This window comes from Macrobrachium nipponense, chromosome 37, assembly GCF_015104395.2.
Source record: "Macrobrachium nipponense isolate FS-2020 chromosome 37, ASM1510439v2, whole genome shotgun sequence".
NCBI lineage: Eukaryota > Metazoa > Arthropoda > Malacostraca > Decapoda > Palaemonidae > Macrobrachium > Macrobrachium nipponense.
This window is the reverse complement of record NC_061097.1, coordinates 1,362,024-1,381,500: the sequence shown is the minus strand read 5'-3', so window position 1 is coordinate 1,381,500 and position 19,477 is coordinate 1,362,024.

Sequence of the window (19,477 nt, the reverse complement as noted above, 5' to 3'; positions counted from 1 at the left end):
GAAGCCTTCTTCGTAGATTTCATTTTATTTTACAGGAAAAGCCAGCCATTAAAACACTTCTAAAAACAGTAACAAAAAAGAGAGATATCCTTTTTTTAAAATCTGGAATTGCAAATCAAAACCAAATTGGTTTTATGAAATATTCAAAGCCGACATCGAGTAACAATGTTTGGGCTCATTTTACCTAGTAAACAGTTTCAATGATTTTAAGGAAAAAACATGGAGCTCTGGGAATAAAGTAAAGTACGATGCTATGATAGTAAGGAAATATAACAAATCTAAATGTATTAGATTAAGGACGCCTATAGTTATTATCTAACTTAAGTCATGAGGAAAGAAGGGCAATTCTTCAAACCCCTGTCTAATTAGAAATCTCCTGGCAAGAAAAACAAAGAGAGGATAGAAAAGAAAGTAACGTGATATGAAAAAGAAGTTAAAGATAATAGAAGAAGACTACAAAATACACGAAACAAATGAAACGGAGATGAGGATTCCTACAGATATATTTCTCTCAGGAAGTGACATCCGACCAATATCATTGTGCAGAAGGGAACAGACATCTTGTTCTTTGTCCTTCTTAATGCCTATTTGCGAATCATTTTGAAGACGTTTTCTCCTCTTTCGCATAAGTTGGAGACCATTAACGTCTTTGCACTTGTTTTTTCTTCTGAAACTTTGTCTTTCATCAGGGAAAACTACTTATTGCTTATCTATTACATAAAGAATTGGCCCTGTCCTGATGTCTGGTAAGATTTATTTGATGTTTATAAATTATGTTTGTATGAATGTATGTCAGGTATTTCAGCGAGTATCTAAGCGAGTGCAACATTACATATTTCTTCATCTAGAGTATATGAGGAAAATTTATATATATATATATATACATATATATATATATATATATATATATGTATATATATATATATATATATATTTATATATATATATATATACATATATATATATATATATATATATATATATATATATATATATATATATATATTTACATATTTACATATATATATATATATATATTATATATATATATATATATATATATGTAAATATATATCATATATATATATATATATATATATATATATATATATATATATATACACATCGAGCTACAATGTCCTTTAATATCTAATTCGCTCTAACTCGCCGGGATATGAACCCGAGGTAGAGCGAATTAGATATTAAAGGACATTGTAGCTCGATGTATGTAAATGAATCACGGTAATGTGATATGACTTATATATATATATATATATATATATATATATATATATATATATATATATATATATATATATATATATATGAGACAAACATCGATAAAAAAGAGATAATAAGACAAATGTCGGTATGGATATCAAGAAATTGTCATTTTATATGTCAAAAAAGAATAAATTAAATTCTTTTTGTGAACATAACCAACTACCATTGCTCCTAATGAAACCGAAATGAATTCGCTGACTTCATCAAAACACTGTATTGACAAAGGTCCCTGCCTGTCATTAGTTAAATCACAACGTCATTAAAGTACTCATGTTTCTATATATAGTAAATTATATACATCCATCCATACATACATACATGCATTCATACATACACACGTATATATATATATATATATATATATATATATATCTATATATATATATATATATATATATATATATATATATATATATAGTGATAATTTCTTTTACACTTGACTATAAAAGCCTATATCAAACACAACAGGAGAAAAATTATGCACGGTTGTAGATCCTGACCGGTGTCGACTTTATTGCTAACTAGGCTATCTTCAAAGTATGGATGCAAATTTATAGGGATTAATATCTATAGCTAACAGGACATCACATAAGAACATACAAACAGCGAGAAACAAGTATTCACACCTGATAGGAGCCTGTAAGCCGAGTCCTAAACTCATGTCCTTCCCCGAAAACCTTTTCTCGATGCAACTGATTACTGCTCTCTCTCTCTCTCTCTCTCTCTCTCTCTCTCTCTCTCTCTCTCTCTCTCTCTCTCTCTCTTATCATTGTTTTTGGCAGCTTTTCCGATTCTGATTTCGCCTCTGTCCCTCTCTTATCTACTCAATTCACTCCCTTTACGTTGACCCGAATGGAGTCGTTTACCTTCAGTGAACCAATCTAAAATTGAAATCATCCAGGCCGAGATGGAATTCGAGTTTAGTTACAAGATTTAATGCCTTCGGTGAGTCACTCGCCCTTGTACTGTCATGTCTTGCAAGGGAGGTACTAACATTTAAAATTTTAGTTTCATCTTTTTATATTTCATCTTTCGTATTGCTAGGTATTCATACGGTTTTACACACATATTTTCGTTTCTCATAAAGCTCTTTATGCAAAATCTGATGTTTGATCTCTCTTCCATTTTTATTTTCTTCTTCCTCTCATCTTTTTCCTTTCTTCAGATCAGGGACGCACTTATCAGGTCAGCTGGATCGATGACTGCCATACTAAAGGCTGTGACTCAGTGTAGGCGAATGAGGCGTTACAGAATAAAAAAGCAAACAACTATCAGCTTCTCCACGGCTTACCTGATTGGGGTTCCTGGGACTGGTATGGAATAAGAGGTCGAGGCTGATTCCTCTCCAGGGACCAACAAGCGATTATTGCATCGCTCCCACGCTCCCCCTTTGGCACAGTCCAAAGGAGCTCTGTTCACTAACGGGACGCGATCAGGGGACGTCATACGAGGTTCACTTGAATTAAAGGACAGAATTTTCCAATTGCTTAATGGTCCCCCAGAAAGCATAACATAAGACGAGGCTGAGAAATCGTCGTCTAAGCCCTTCCTCTTCCGCAGTAAGCAGGATTAAAGGTGCCGGAGAGAAGATTGAGGTACGTGAATTGCCAGCAAAACATTGGAGGAGGAAGACTATTTGTGAAAGAACTTAAAGAAAATACGTCTTTGAATAACACTGAAATTGAATCGATAATACGCATGAAAATAAAAGTGGAGAGGCCAAACGGCATAAAGAAAAAAGTTATGTTGATACAAAAATAAGTGAAAGTAAGAAAAATGAGGGAAGAGTCATATATGAAATATGTATCCTATCTGTAAAGTGGAAGAACTTTGTGCCAGAAAGGGGTGGGAGAATAATGGTAGGAGGTAATGAAGAAAAACTCTGTTCCAAGGGCTTATGCAAGGCATTTAAAATAAATATAACAGTCACTTAGTGTTGTTGACGAGCTGCTCGAATAAGCAAGAGGAATATTGCTTGAACGCCTTATGAATCTACCAATAAACGATGCTTACGAAATATTAAAGAGTAAAAAAACCTATAGAGGCCTGAAAAAGAATAGAAATGTTAGTGAAATGAAAGAAGAGAAACCCATAAGTAGTGCCAAGGAAATTATTATGGCTTCAATTAATATAGCAACTTTTAACTGTAGATCTGTCAGGAAAAATGTCCACGTTGTAAAAAATTTATGTAATAACTATAAGATAATAGCATTGCAAGAAACATTTTTGCCACAACAGGAGAGTAACTTTCTAAACAATATTGATATTAAGTTTGATTCCATATCGTCGTCACCAGTAGACCTAAGTCAAGCTCTGGTGAGAGGAAGGCCATATGGGGGTCTAGCTTTTTTAGTTCATGAGGAGATCTCTCCGTATGTCAGGAAAATACCCACAAGAGATGAACGCTTTTTATGTATAGATATTAGTCTGGGTGGTAGCACGATTAGGGTTATCAATTGCTATATGCCCTATTATAACGGTTCTAATACTGAGGAATACTTAAATAAACTAGGGAAAATGAAATGTCTATTTGAAGAACATCAGAATGATCATGTTATTGCTGTAGGGGATTTTAACGCTCACATTTCATCAGAATTTGGTGCAGAATTATTTGGGTGGTGTGATGAATACGACTGCTGGGCAGCCGACATTACCTCATTACCACAGGATACCCATACGTGGGTAAGCGATGCTACGGGTCACACAAGGTGGCTGGACCATGTTGTGTGCCCTGATTCCCTCTTAAGTGCACTTCGATGTTTTAAAGTTTTTTACGAGGAGATAGGCTCAGACCACAAGCCTCTGGGTTTTAAACTTTGTGTACAAGATTTTTCATTATACATAGTAGCAGGGACCAATAATCGCAGAATAACTTACGAGGTTAGAAATAATGATGAATATAAAGTTCGAAGCGAGAAGTCACTAAAAGAAATAGAGCTTCCAGTTGATGCAATTGTCTGTAGAACAAGGGGATGCAGAGACAGAAACCATGTATTTCTAACTGAAACATTTGCTGTCGATCTTGTTGAGGCATTGATTAAGAGTGGAGATAACACAAAAAAATACCGGGGAGGTACATAAAAGTCATGGGTATACCAGGCTGGAATGAAAACGTCAAATTACACCACGTTACAGCCAGACAAAAGTATTTATTATGGAAGAAAATGGGAATGCCGAGATCGGGTGTGCAATACGATGAGATGGTCCTGTCTAAACGGAATTTTAAAAAGGCACTCAAAGTCTGCAAGAAGACGGTAAACAAAACAACAAAGGAAAAAATCGCTAGAGATATGAGCAGGAGAAATCCTTGAACACAATTGGAAACAAAATAAGAAAGAAAACTACCAAACTACCGGTTAGTATTGATGGAATAAAAGGAGAGTCAAACATAGCAGAAGGTTGGAAGAATCATTATTCTCATATAATGGAAGGTACGAACCATCCACAAATGTCTTTGTCGATGGAAAATGAAGATGAAGAAAGCACCATACCAATTGTTTCCGTTAAAGACGTTCAAGATGCTTTAAAATCCCTTTCGTTAAATAGTGCCCCGGGCCTGGATGGAATCACAGGGAATCACTTACGATATGCCCATCCAACTCTGTATGTGCATCTGTCACTTTTGTTCACTTGTTTGTTCAGGCATCATTTCGTTTCAAAAAATCTGACTGAAATAAAAATTCTGAATTTAGTTAAGGATTACCATAAGTCTCTCTCTGATAAGAATAACTATCGTCCAATAGCCCTTGCCTCTATTATTTCTAAGCTATTAGAATGCATCCTCCCACAAAGATGCAAAGACTTGTTAACAACTTCGGATAATCAATTTGCTTATAAAACTAAACACAGCACTGATATGGCCCTTTTTCTTTTTAAACAAACATGCCAGTTTTATAGGTCAAAAAACACTCCAGTTTTTGGTATGCGCAATGGATATGTCCAAGGCTTTTGATAGAGTGTGTCATGAAAGATTATTTCAAATTTTAAAAGAGAGAGTGTGCCATTTTACATTATAAGCAACTACTGCTACAGTAACTGGTACAAAACTCAGGACTTAGAGTAATGTGGGGCAATAGTCTTTCCTCTCCTTTTAAACCCAGTTGTGGTATTAGACAGGGTAGTGTTCTATCAGCACTTCTGTTTGCCGTATATGTAGATGACTTAAGTACAAAGGTCCTCAGCAGGGAAGGTGGTTGCACAGTGGGAGAGGTTAAGGTGAAATCATATCTTTATGCAGATGATATAATAACTTTTAGCCCCATCTTTAAAAGCGTTGCAAATACTCATAGATAAAAGTATGGAATATTTGAAGTATCATTATCTTGAAGCCAATCCTGACAAGACCAAAGTTCTTGTTATGAAGCCCAGGAATTTTATGTCATTTAGTGAACCGTCACTCTATATTATGACGTCAGGTTTGGAAGTCGTTAAGTCATGTAATATCTCGGCATGAATATTAATGACAATCTGAAGGACGATGACCATATTACATCACTCTATCGAGGGCAATGCTTGCGAGGCAATATGTTGCTAAGGAACTTTCATATGTGCATGATGAGGCAAAAGTGCATTTGTCAGATCTTTCTGTACCTCCCTGTATTGTAGCTCTGGCAATGAAATGTAAAAATGAAACCCTACGAAAACTTAAGGTATGTTATAATGACTCTTTTAGGTACCTGATGGGAATAGAAAGGTTTTCGAGAGTAAGTGGACACTTTGTTTCTTTAGGAATACCAACATTTGATGAATTAGTGAGAAAATGTATTGTAAGCTTGTTTCAAAGAGCAAAGAGTTCAAAAAACCACTTAATTTGTGCAATTTTTAAACAGTTGATAGTTTTAAAAAATCATTAGATTTTAAAGAGTGGTCTAAACACATTTTCTGTGTTTAGACCTTTTGTTTTATTCCTAATATATTTGTATATAACTATTAATTTTATCATAATATTTTGTATATGGCTCTACAGCTGAAATAAAGAATTTGAATTTGAATTTTGAATTTGAATATTATCAACTAAATATTCCCTTTCAGTTAACATATATGAAACTATATTAATTCTGGTGTAAAGCGAATTAGATATTAAAGGACATTTGTAGCTTAATGCATATATATATATATATATATATATATTATATATATATATATATATATATATATATATATATGTGTGTGTGTGTGTGTGTGTGTGTGTGTGTGCGGTCCTACTTGTTAGTTGAAATCATGTCGAGACGCAAAGCCTTTCTAAATGTATTGTATTTTGAGCCCAGCTAATTCATTTAGGAAAGTGACCGTCTAGAAATAAAGAAAGGCTACGAAAACTATTGTAAATGGGAAGATTGTTTAGCAATTAGTTACATTTTTTTCTGCAGTGAGAGTTGCTGAAATCCTCGTGGTTTTATCATCGATACTTTTGAAGTTTCTTGTTACGATAGAAAAAGGCATGCAATAGTAATAGTTACTTTTTGAAAATTCTAAACCTTCCGTTGTTAGATTTTGTTGTTTTGTTTGTTTGAGACTTTGTGTAAGAAATATTACTCTTAAAATTTACCAGAGATGCTGTCTCTTTCTTCAAAAGATTTCATCTAAGGGATTCGGGATTATTATGGAAGCGACATTGCTCTTACCTTTTCTATGTCCTCTGCTCTCTCTCTCTCTCATAGGGCAACTTATTCCCCATTTTGTTTTTCCATGATCCATGCGTTCGAGTGCATGTAGATGCTGGGAAGAAATGCCACCTCTCATAGTTAATGATTTAGGATACAAATCTTTCGTCGTTTTGTAGCCCGTGGTTCCATCATTATTCTTTGGCTTTTGAGAGTTCAGACGATTTAATTGCGCGCTCTCTCTCTCTCTCTCTCTCTCTCTCCTTTTCATCTCAGAGAATTTTTCCTTTGCCTTTGTTCCCTAAGCATTTTGAACTCCTCCTTATCTTTCCCCTGACATTTTCCTCCTCAAACGTTCTCTCAACGACCTCAGTAACAATAGGTTTTGAGTAACGAAAGGGAATGTTCATCTCATTCATCAACGGAAGCTGAGCTCCGCCTTCTCCAAATATTTCTTCCTTTACTCTGCAGAAACCACCGATCTTCCGGAAACAGAACTTCCAAAGGAAACAAATGTTCCAAGAGGAAAAAACTTTTTTTTTCTTTTCACTTAAGATTATGTCTAGTCATTTTCACGCGAATGTTGATTATGGCCTGGTTAGAGTATCCACTCTACTTTTATGAAATTTGGTTGCACTGGTTATGTTTAGTATTAAAGTGACTAAGGAATAAGGGAGACGGAAACAGGGTTAGAGATAATAAAGGAACCTGAACAATAACATGTGGAATATGGATAAAAATAAAGAAAAGTTAAATCTCTGACCCTTTGAAAGGTGCCGGTTGTGTGCTTCACGTTCTTCCCCTAAATAGTTTTAGTGTCTGCTGCATTTTATGCTCACATTTCGTCTTTAGTTGTCTTATTCGTTTCCTTGTATACACCCACATGATCTTTGTTTTTTTTTCAGTTTACTTTTCAAACAAATTAATTTTTATTTTACTTATATTATATTTCATATCCAACACTTTAGTTCTTTATTCCTCTTTCATTTGTCCTTATACTCCACGAGAACTCCTGCTGACATAGATAATTTTTTTTTCATGTTGTTGATGAAGTTCTCCACTCAGGTATCCATAACTATGTCTGTTTTTTCTCTCTCCCTGTATGCATTTCGCACTCGTTAACTTTTACCATAGTCATGGGGAATTTACGGACCCCTCTTCTCCAGTCTAAACTTCTCTGAGCTGTCCTAAAATCGGTTATTTTCCCTTTCACATTCTAATTCCAGGAACGGATTAAAACTTGCGCCCAGCATGAACGATGTAGAATGGATGCTTTAGAAATAACATGCACTGACATATTTCGAGGGGACCCTGTCATTTATCTCTCACGTCATCGGGTGAAATAGAGCAACATACAGAGTTTCACGTACATGGCCTTCTCATCGTTTCATATCCACGTGCTTTTAAGCGTATAGATTTCAAATTAAAAATTGTGTGTTTTGTTTCGCGTGATCTATTTGTCCATAATGTGAAAGTTTTCTATTTTGCATTTTTCAGGTTCATATCAGCTCTTTACCCTTTTCATCTCTGCTGCCTTTGCTTTTTTCATGTTTTTCTGTTTCATATTTTTCCTTTGTTTTCATAATTTGGTATTCTGTTCAATGCAATCTTTCTTTACAAGTTGAGTGTCGACAGAAATGTTGGTTCATGATAACGATCAATGAATATTGATCTTAAGATAAATTATATTTGTACATTCTTAATGCGTGGAATAATAATGAAGGATTAAGCAACGTAGAAAAGATATCTCTCGGTTATTTAGTTGAAATCAAGATGGAAAACGAAGGTAGAGGGTGAAGTAATTACTGTGAATTATTGTATATTATGGAGAAAGATACCTGCACCTGGAGCTTTTGATGATGCAGGAAGATACTGAGGAATAAGCACCATATGAAAAACACGGGGTGTCAATGAGAAAAGCACATAGAAGTGTGTTTGCGTGCCAGCGTTTTCATAGGTCGATAACTTACTTTGGATGTCTAGGTTGTAAAAAATCAATGTCTATCACCGGAAATCACCGTGACTGGATATCACTGGCAGTCTTTGGATATCACCGGGAAACTTCAGACGTCCGATTTCACTGTGTTTGGACATTACTGGCAGAATGGAAATCACACTGATTGGACTACGGATATCACTGTGTTTACACATCACTGACAGACTTCGGAAAGCATCGTAACGATCTACAGGCCGTGAGGCGTCAGGCACTGAAGAGATGCTTGATGTAGATCGGAGGAAATGCTAACGATGCCGTCATTGCCAAAGGGATTGGGATAAAAGATAAGGAAAAAGAAAAAAAAAAAATTTAGAAGCCTGGGAAGTAATGGAGACAAACAATATGAGAAAAACTCATAGCGAAGGATGAAAGTGAGGGAAAAAAGAAAAGTAACTAAAATTATAGAAATGAAGTGGTATAATGAACAGAAATAAACGAATGTGACAAAGAAGAAATAAGGTAATAATAATAATAATAATAATAATAATAATAATAATAATAATAATAATAATAATAATAATAATAATAATAATAATACTGCAGAAGATGGATGCTGGGTACCAACTCAAGAAAAGAGGCAACAGAACCAACCATCTGATGTTCATGGACGACATCAAGCCGTATGGTAAGAGCATCAAGGAAATAAATACCCTAATCCAGATTCTAAGGATTGTATCTGGGGACATTAGGATGGAGTTTGGAATAGAAAAATGTGCCTTAGTCAACATACAAAAGGGCAAAGTAACAAGGACTGAAGGAATAAAGCTACCAGATGGGAACATCAAACACATAGATGAGACGGGATACAAATACCTGGGAATAATGGAAGGAGGGTATATAAAACATCAAGAGATGAAGGACACGATCAGGAAAGAATATATGCAGAGACTCAAGGCGATACTCAAGTCAAATCCCAACGCCGGAAATATGATAAAAGCCTTAAACACATGGGCAGTGCCAGTAATCAGATACAACGCAGGAATAGTGGAATGGACGAAGGCAGAACTCCGCAGCATAGACCAGAAAACAAGGAAACATATGACAATACACAAAGCACTACACCCAAGAGCAAATACGGACAGACAATACATAACACGAAAGGAAGGAGGGAGAGGACTACTAAATATAGACGACTGTGTCAACATCGAGAACAGAGCACTGGGGCAATATATGAAGACCAGTGAAAACGAGTGGCTAAAGAGTGCATGGGAAGGACTGATAAAAGTAGACGAAGACCCAGAAATATACAAAGACAGGAGAAAGACAAGCAGAACAGAGGACTGGCATAACAAACCAATGCACGGACAATACATGAGACAGACTAAAGAACTAGCCAGTGATGACATGTGGCAATGGCTACTGAGGGGAGAGCTCAAGAAGGACACTGAAGGAATGATAACAGCGGCGCAAGACCAGGCCCTAAGAACCAGATATGTCCAAAGAACGATAGATGGAAATAACATCTCTCCCATATGTAGGAAGTGCAATTCGAAAAATGAAACCATAAACCACATAGCAAGCGAATGTCCGGCACTTGCACAGAACCAGTACAAAAAGAGGCATGATTCAGTGGCAAAAGCCCTCCACTGAAGCCTGTGCAAGAAACACCAGCTACCTTGCAGTAATAAGTGGTACGAACACCGACCTGAAGGAGTGATAGAAAACGATCAGGCAAAGATCCTCTGGGACTATGGTATCACAATAGATAGGGTGATACGTGCAAATAGACCAGACGTGACGTTGATTGACAAAATGAAGAAGAAAGTATCACTCATTGATGTCGCAATACCATGGGACACCAGAGTTGAAGAGAAAGATAGAGAAAAAATGGATAAGTATCAAGACCTGAAAATAGAAATAAGAGGGATATGGGATATGCCAGTGGAAATTGTACCTATAATCATAGGAACACTAGGCACGATCCCAAGATCCCTGAAAAGGAATCTGGAAAAACTAGAGGCTGAAGTAGCTCAAAGACTCATGCAGAAGAGTGTGATCCTAGAAACGGCGCACATAGTAAGAAAAGTGATGGACCCTAGGAGGCAGGATTCAACCCCGAACCCCACACTATAAAATACCACTCAGCTCGAATTTTACAGAACTGCGATAGCAGCAAAAAAAAAAAAAAATGAAAAAAATAAAAAGATATAATAAATATCCTTAATTTCCAGCTCAGGGCATATTACATGGATAATACAAATACAGACAAACATGATAAAAAAAAAAGAATAATCGGCACTTATCCACAAAATAGCTGAGGTAGCATAAAAGATAGTAATCATAATACTGGTAATAACAGTAATAATATTGGTGAGAAAAAAAAATATGCATTGAGAGTAATAACAGTTAGTGCACATATTATATAACTTAAATTTCAACTAGAGACTTTAGGTGGTTACAGTAGTCAGGTCCAGAAAATTGAATGCAAAAAACTTCAACTTGATAGTAATCACAGTAATAATGATAAATTAATATATCAGCAATAAATGTAATAATGAAAAAATCTACAGATGATATCTTGCCAATACAAAGGCCTCCTTTTCCCATCTTTCCCACAATTTAGATCTTACTTCACTCCTTAGGATGCTTTGTATGATCGAGTTGCCGCTGTTTCTCACTCGGGTTACCAGACTGGACATTGTTCACCTAACAATGATTTTTAGATTGTCCAGGTGTTTTTTTTTAACATCTGTGTGGCGGAGTGGTAGCGGGGAGTGATAGTGAGGCGTTTCAGAATGTCATTGTGCACAACAGTGATGCGTATCATGGTCTCTCCGGTATAGTTCGTCCATTGGGAACTCCCATAGATACTGTAGCAGTACGAGCGGAAGAGCAGCATTTTCACGTCTCGGTGACAGAAGGCAAACCTCCTTGCAATCATGTTGCCAGTTGCACATAGTTTACGACGCCTCTGTTCAATGACTGCCGTATCTTTTAGGTCGTCGGTGATAATGTGACCCAAATATGGAAATTCATGCACAAATTCCGGCCGATGGTTTCCGAGGAAAATTTGTTGTTCTGCAATATGTTTAAGCGATCTCGGGAGCAGCGACATGCACTGGGTCTTGGTTTTGTTGTAGATTATATCAAATTCCTCTGCATATTGGCGGCAAGTGTCGATGAGTCGTTGGAGACCTTGCACTGATGGGGAAACCAGAACCATATCGTCGGCGTAACAGAGGTTGTTTATAGTTGTTTCATTGACGGTGCATCCGATTGGGAGTGAGTTCAGTTTGACATTCAAGGCATCTGTGTACGTATTAATCAGGTATGGAGAGAGAATGCCCCCTTGCCGAAGCCCTTTTAGGAGCCGAAGGTGTACGATAATACGTTACCCCATTTGACACAGAATTGGTGTGGAGAGCCAGCAATGTAAAATGCCAATTAGATATAGGGGTGTGCCTCTTTCATGCAGCTTCAAGAAGAGCTTCAGGTAGTTTACTCTGTCAAATGCTTTTCTCACATCTACAAAACAAAGGAAAACAGGAGAGGCTGATGATAGGTAGTAGTTCAGCAATTCTTTCAGTATGTAGATGCAGGTGTCGGTTGAGTGGTTTGCTTTAAACCCGAACTGGTTGTCAGTGGTGTGTAGAAAGGGGAGAAGTCTCACAAGAAGAACCGACTCTAGTATCTTTGATGCGATCGTTGTGATTGCAATCGGCTTGTAGTTGCCAGGGTCAGCTGCATCCTTTAGCTTGTTTTGATTAATGGTATCAAGTGAACAAAGAGTAGGGAGTCTGGAAGAAACCGGTGAATTATGCACGCAGTGAATAGGGCAGCTAGCAAAATGTAAATTATCGGATGGTAGAATTTGAAGGCCTCTGCAGGAAGACCATCACAGCCGGGCGATTTATTATTAGGTAGGCTGTTTATGGCGTCGCTGATGTTACCTGGCGTAATGCGGTCTGCAAAATGAAATTAAATGTTGTCAGTTAGGAGATTATCTACATCCCTTCGGGAATCTTGATCATTTATGCAATTCAGGATATTGTTGAAGTGATCGCCCCACATACTTGCGATAGCTTCGTCTCCGACTGTTTCCCCTACTCTCTGTGATAGCTTTTTAGTTTTGGGATTTAAGGACTGGATATCTTTCCAAAGACGAGGATAATTACCAGATTCTAAATTTCTAGACATTGCATCGGCTCTCAGTTGTTTTTCATTTTAACCTGCAGTGCTTAAGAACAAGTTTGAACTGCACTCTCGCCTGTCTCATTAGTAATGCAGTGTGCCCTTCCCTGGGGCTACCATTTTGCCTCCACAGTAAAAACGTTTCTTGTGAGTATGTATACAGATCTTAACCAAGTCATTCCATCCAGGTATATTACGAGAATTATCTTGACGAAATCTATAGGCAGTCCTGCCCAAAGCAAGCATAGCGGAGATTATGTTCGAATAGAATTCATTCAGAGAGGGCATTTATAAAAGAGAAGCAATACTTGAGAGGGAAATCTGTTTTGAAAAAAAAAATTAAATGTATTGAGCATTTGACTTTAGAAGATAATGAAAGAATATGCATCGATAATAAATAAAAAAAATAAACGAAGTATCAACGAAAATATATCAAAGAAAATAAAATATATTATCTCTTTCGTTGTCTAACACTTATTCTTAATATTCCTCTCTCTAAAAACTTGGCGAAATTGAAGAAGAAAATGAACAAAGCACAGCGTTATATCTCTATTATAATCCAAAGCATTCTCTCCTTTGCCTCATACCTCAGCAAAAAAACAACAAAATACGGGTCACAGAACCGTTACTGGTATTTTGAGATTTTAATTTTGTATTTTTCGAAGCCTTTCCTTTTTTCGAGATGCAGATGAATTCAATGAATGCGGCAATGTGATTTGGGTGACCCCAGGACCCGTTCAAACATGAAAAGAGCTCAGTATATTTGAAGCAAGAGCTTTCACACTTTGATTTTATTACTTTTTGCACCATGATTTCGGCTAATACTCGCCACAATATTCGGTATAGCTGTATGCAATTGCAAATCCCATACAGTCCAGGCAACTGAAGAAGGGGAAGTGGACTATTGTTTGGTAATATTCGAAGTTAATATCCAAAGTGATATCTGTAGAAAAGGTGAAATCATAAAAGCATGCGAGAGTAATATTATATATATGATACTGTTGACTGGATGAAGTGGAAAATTCTGATTCAGGTAATCCGGGGAGAACAGAGGAAAGAAATCCTTTCAACATGAGACGTTACTGTTTTATGCAATGACTATTTTTTTTTTTACAAAGATCCGATAGAGTGTCTATAGGCAGGATCTTCATTTGCTTAGCTTATTTAGGTGTAGTTTAAAAATGTTTGAGGAATTTGATCCACCGTAAACTATAGATTTGTTTCCACGTGAAAGAAAACAAAAGATTCTTGGCATAAAGTTTTCATTTTATTTTTTTGGTTTTATATAAAAAAATATTAATTAACATATTAATCATGTGAATTAGCAATGCAGATGTGTTTCCTTTTCTATGCTAACAGACACTGTGAAACGTAATGTGCTCCTACATGTGAGAAGGGGAACATTGAACCTTAACACATTACTTTGAAAGCCTCGACCGTTGGCAACCGGCCACTACCTACCCCGCTCCTAATAAAAAATGACCATTAAGACCTTTCTTCTCAAAGCTCAATAATGACATTAATCTAATTGCAGAACGATGTCATAGTCCTCTCATGACCTAACTCACTTAAGTCCATAAACCTTTTAACGGCAAATTTCCTTGAAGATGTAGAAAAAATCCACGAACATGACAGCGTAATTAATCCACTTAAATTAGTTTGCACAACAAAGAAGCAGAGGCTGGCTGAAAAATATCACGAGAAGAGAGAGGATTTTTTTTTTTTTTTTTTCTTTTTTTACATTCCTAAACTGAAACTTTTTCAATGTAATGCAGTTATGATGAGGGGGACAGTTCTAAATGTAGTGTGCTTTGATATCGCTTTGTGTCCTTCATGGAATAAAGAGGCTGGAATTCTTTGAGCTTACGATTCTGATGTTTTTTCTGTGCCCACTCGCAGTATCATATGCCTAAGTATCATAAATATTTAACTTTACGGCTTCTTATCGAAAAATAGAAAATTTTGACATTTATTCTTACAAGAAAACACTCTACGACATCTTCAAACCTAATGACACCAATATATATATATATATAATATATATTATATATATATATATATATATATATATATATATATATATATTTATATATATATATATATATATATATATATATATATATATATATATATATATATATATAATATATATATATATATATTATATATATAATATGTGTGTGTTGTGTCATTAGGTTTGAAGAAGAATGTCTGTTAGAAGTGTCTCTTGTAAGAATAAATGCAATATATATATATATAATATATATATATATATATATATATATATTATATATATATATATATATATATATTATATATATATATATATATATATAATATATATATATATATATATATATATATATATATATATATATATATATATTGTGTGTGTGTGTGTGCGTGTGTGTGTGTGTGTGTGCGTGCTTAACGTTTAAGACCTAAGGCCTTTCGTTTTACCCATCCTACTGCGAAGTTGGCAGACTTGACCGAAGATCAGTTCTTCTCACGCAGGCATCGCTCTCCTTCCCACCCCCCTCTCTCTCTCTCTCTCTCTCTCTCTCTCTCTCTCTCTCTCTCTCTCTCACACACACACACACACACACACACACAAACCTACTTCTAAACGTGTATGTTCAAATCAAACCTGAGATACAAAATAATAGACTTTATCTCTCAGACCTAACATTATACTGGTTAAATGGATATAAACTAAAAACTAAACCTGGTTATTAAACTCCCACCTCAAATGTCAGTAAATCAGTAGTGGAAAAAAAAAAAGAAACCCAATTCTCCTCACAATCCGGCACTAAATGTTCCATACTAAGATAAAAAAGTCCGTTGGTCGGAACTAGTTAAGACATGTTTAAACAATCTTCATTCGATTTCCCATGTTTATTACCCAGCATGAAAGAATGTAGGATAAGTCCGATAATATTCGAAAAACAATTCACCAAAGAAAATGTATCAATAATATAGAAAATCCTGTATGAAGTTTCTGGAACTCAAGCTGTTGTATTTGTATCGAGTAATATATAACCAAGTGTTAACTAACCATGCCTCCCATAGTTCGTGTAAAAGAACACCACATTAGTTAAGGATACTGAAAAATCTCTCTCGACTAAAATGAGTGACAGAGCGTAAGAATGGATAGGAAAACTTAGCGTTCTTTACAAATGAACAATGACTACGCTTTCAAGTTAAGATAGTAAGGGTATGTTTTCTTTTCATGCTAAAGTTACATACTTCCGTGAGATTGATGGCAAGAACTTGTGCAATAAAAAGAAAATAATACGTACTGTGAATAAAAGGAGAGTGCAGTGGCACGTCTGACAGAAGACATGTAGATTCTAATAGAGAGCTGCTTTGTTTTGACAGTTCAAAGTCATTCACGCCGGTGAATGACAAGTCGGTCGCCTGCCAGCTGTGCACATGAATAAGCAAATGCACCCACTCACTCATTTCTCCTTTCTATTCATGAGATACAATGTTCAACCTTCAGATCTGCATGAATTACATACGACCTGATTTTACATTACTGATACTTTTGAAAATACAGCTACTCTCTATGAATGGAGAATTTTGAGAAAGGTGAATGATTCGGGATGCGAGATTGTTGCCCGGTGTTATGACAGCGTTTCCCAATGTGGCAAATCCTTTCCTATGCTTTGTGGTTATGAAATTCCACAGCTTTAATCGAAGAGAAATTGCTTACTTTCATCTTGATATACATGCACTGAGCTTACCTAGCTAATTTCTGCTACTACCTATCATGGCTAGCTAACTTCATGCAAGGTTTGCTCCATGCAACGTTTCCTGCCTAATTAGCTAACACTTCCCTATTCATCTCGCTTCCTAAACGCCTCACTGTTTGCGTTTTAAAATGTAGCATATATTAACTGTTAGCTCACTACCTTATCACACGTTCGATAAAGAAATTAAACACTGGTTTGAAGTCACCTTGCGTTTCTGATTCCAGATTAATTACCGAATTGATGTGCAGGTTTGTTTCAGTTGCTAAAGAGAGTTGGTGGGAGGGTGATTTTATTTTAATTTTTACATTAAGCCTGATTCCCTTTAATTAGCACCATACTAGCCCTTAAACGCCGAAGCGGTAAAAAAAAAAAATGTCTCCCGTGTGCCGGAGACGTTTCAGAGTGAGCGCGGAATCGGAAAAAATATTTTTTTCAAAAAATCATAGCGCGCTTAGTTTTGAAGATTAAGAGTTCATTTTTGGCTCCTTTTTTTTTCATTGCCTGAAGTTTAGTATGCAACCATCAGAAATGAAAAAATTATCATTATCATATATAAATAATGCGATATATGATAGCGCAAAAACGAAATTTCATATATAATTGTATCAAATCGCGCTGTGCGCAAAACGGCTGAAGGTAACAAGTTACTTTTTCTTTCGTTGTAATGTACACTAAATTGCAATCATTTTGGTATATAACAAATTGTAAAACGATAAAAGCAACACAGAGAAAATATTATCACAAAATAATGCATGAATTCGTAACGCGCGGACGTAAACACATATTTTTTTCAAAAATTCACCATAAATCTAAATATTGTCCTAGAGACTTCCAATATGTTTCAAAATGAAGACAAATGATTGAATATTACTATACTGTAAGAATATTAGCTTACAAATGCAGTTTTCGACCATATCTGACGAGTTAAAGTTGACCAAATGTCGAATTTTTTTATATAATATTTTTATATGCAATTATTTCGGAAATAAGAAAAGCTACAACTTTCAAATATTTTTCGTTTTATTCTACATGAAATTGCGCACATTTTCATATATAAAACTCTATGAAATGCCTATATGAAACGGAACAAATATTCCGAGAATGGGACTTACGCATTTCGGAGATTTGTGGCGGAGAATCGCGCCCGGAGGGAAGGAAAGGTTTTTTTTTTAAAATTCACCATAAATTTAAATATTGTGCTAGAGACTTCGAATTTGTTTCACGATGAATATAAATGACTGAATATTACTAGACTGTAAGAGTTTTATCTTACAATTGCGTTTTTCGACCATTTCGGTAGAGTCAAATTTTTACGAACTGGTGTCTATTTATCGTGATTTATATGCAAATATTTCGAAAATGAGAAAAGCTTCAACCTTCAAACTATTTATTGTTGTTATACATGAAATTGCGCACATTTTCATATATAAAAACGTTATGTAACGGCTAATTTAAAATGGTGCAAACATTACCACAATCGCACGTATGATTTTTTCGGAAGAGTTACCGCGCGACGTAAAGAAAATGTTATTTTTTTCATAAATTCACCATAAATCGAAATATTGTGCTAGAGACTTCCAATTTGTTGCAAAATGAAGGTAAATGCTTGAATATTGCTAGAATATAAGCATTTTAGCTTACAATTGCGTTTTTCGACCATTTCGGTAGAGTCAAATTGACCGAAGGTTGCCAAAATTGTCAACTTATCATTTTTTATATGAAAATATTTCAAAATTGATAAAACAGCTACAACCATGGGTTGTTTTAGTTGTATTGTGCATGAAATTGCGGCACATTTTCATATATAATAAAACTTTATGTAACGAACTAATTTAAAATGGTGCAAACATTACCACAATCGCATGTATGATTATTTTCGGAAGAGTTACCGGGGGGGGGCGCGGACGTAAGGAAAAAGTTTTTTCATAAATTCACCATAAATCGAAATATTGTGCTAGAGACTTCCAATTAGTTGCAAAATTAAGTTAAATGATTGAATATTACTAAAATATAAGAGTTTTAGCTTACAATTGCGTTTTTCGACCATTTCGGTAGAGTCAAAGTTGACCGAAGGTTGAAATTTTGGCACTTATCGTTATTTATATGAAAATATCTCAAAACTGATAAAAGCTACAATCATGAGTATTTTTTTGTTGTATTTTACATAATAATGCGCACATTTTCATATATAATACTCCATGTAACGGATAATTTAAAATGGTAAAAAAAGTATGTCAAAGTGACGAAATAATTTCCGAGATGTGTCACAGATACTTTTTAGTGCGGCAAGAAAGAAATTCGCGCTTGCGCGCCTGCGTAACGATTGTAAACAAAACAACACCTTGATCCGTGAACTCCCAGCATCCCCCAAGGCGCGTGATTCAAGAGTTTTCGGCTGGTAGGCCTAAAAGTATTTTTCCGCGAATTTTTAAAAAAACTTTTGTATGTCGACGTATAAAATACAAAAAAGTCAGTCGGCGTTTAAGGGCTAGCAAAGTTTCTAATGTTATGTATTATGAGGGGGTGACTGCGTTTTTACTTTACTAATCTTAGCCTTACAAGAACCCCACATAAGACAACAGACAGAATAAAAAAAAGAAAAAAAAAATTATTGGACGGTCACCAAGTGAGAATATGTCTCTTAACACTAGTCTATTTACTCACACAACATGGTAAATTTAACAGCAGGAGTGATGAGAAAGCCTCAC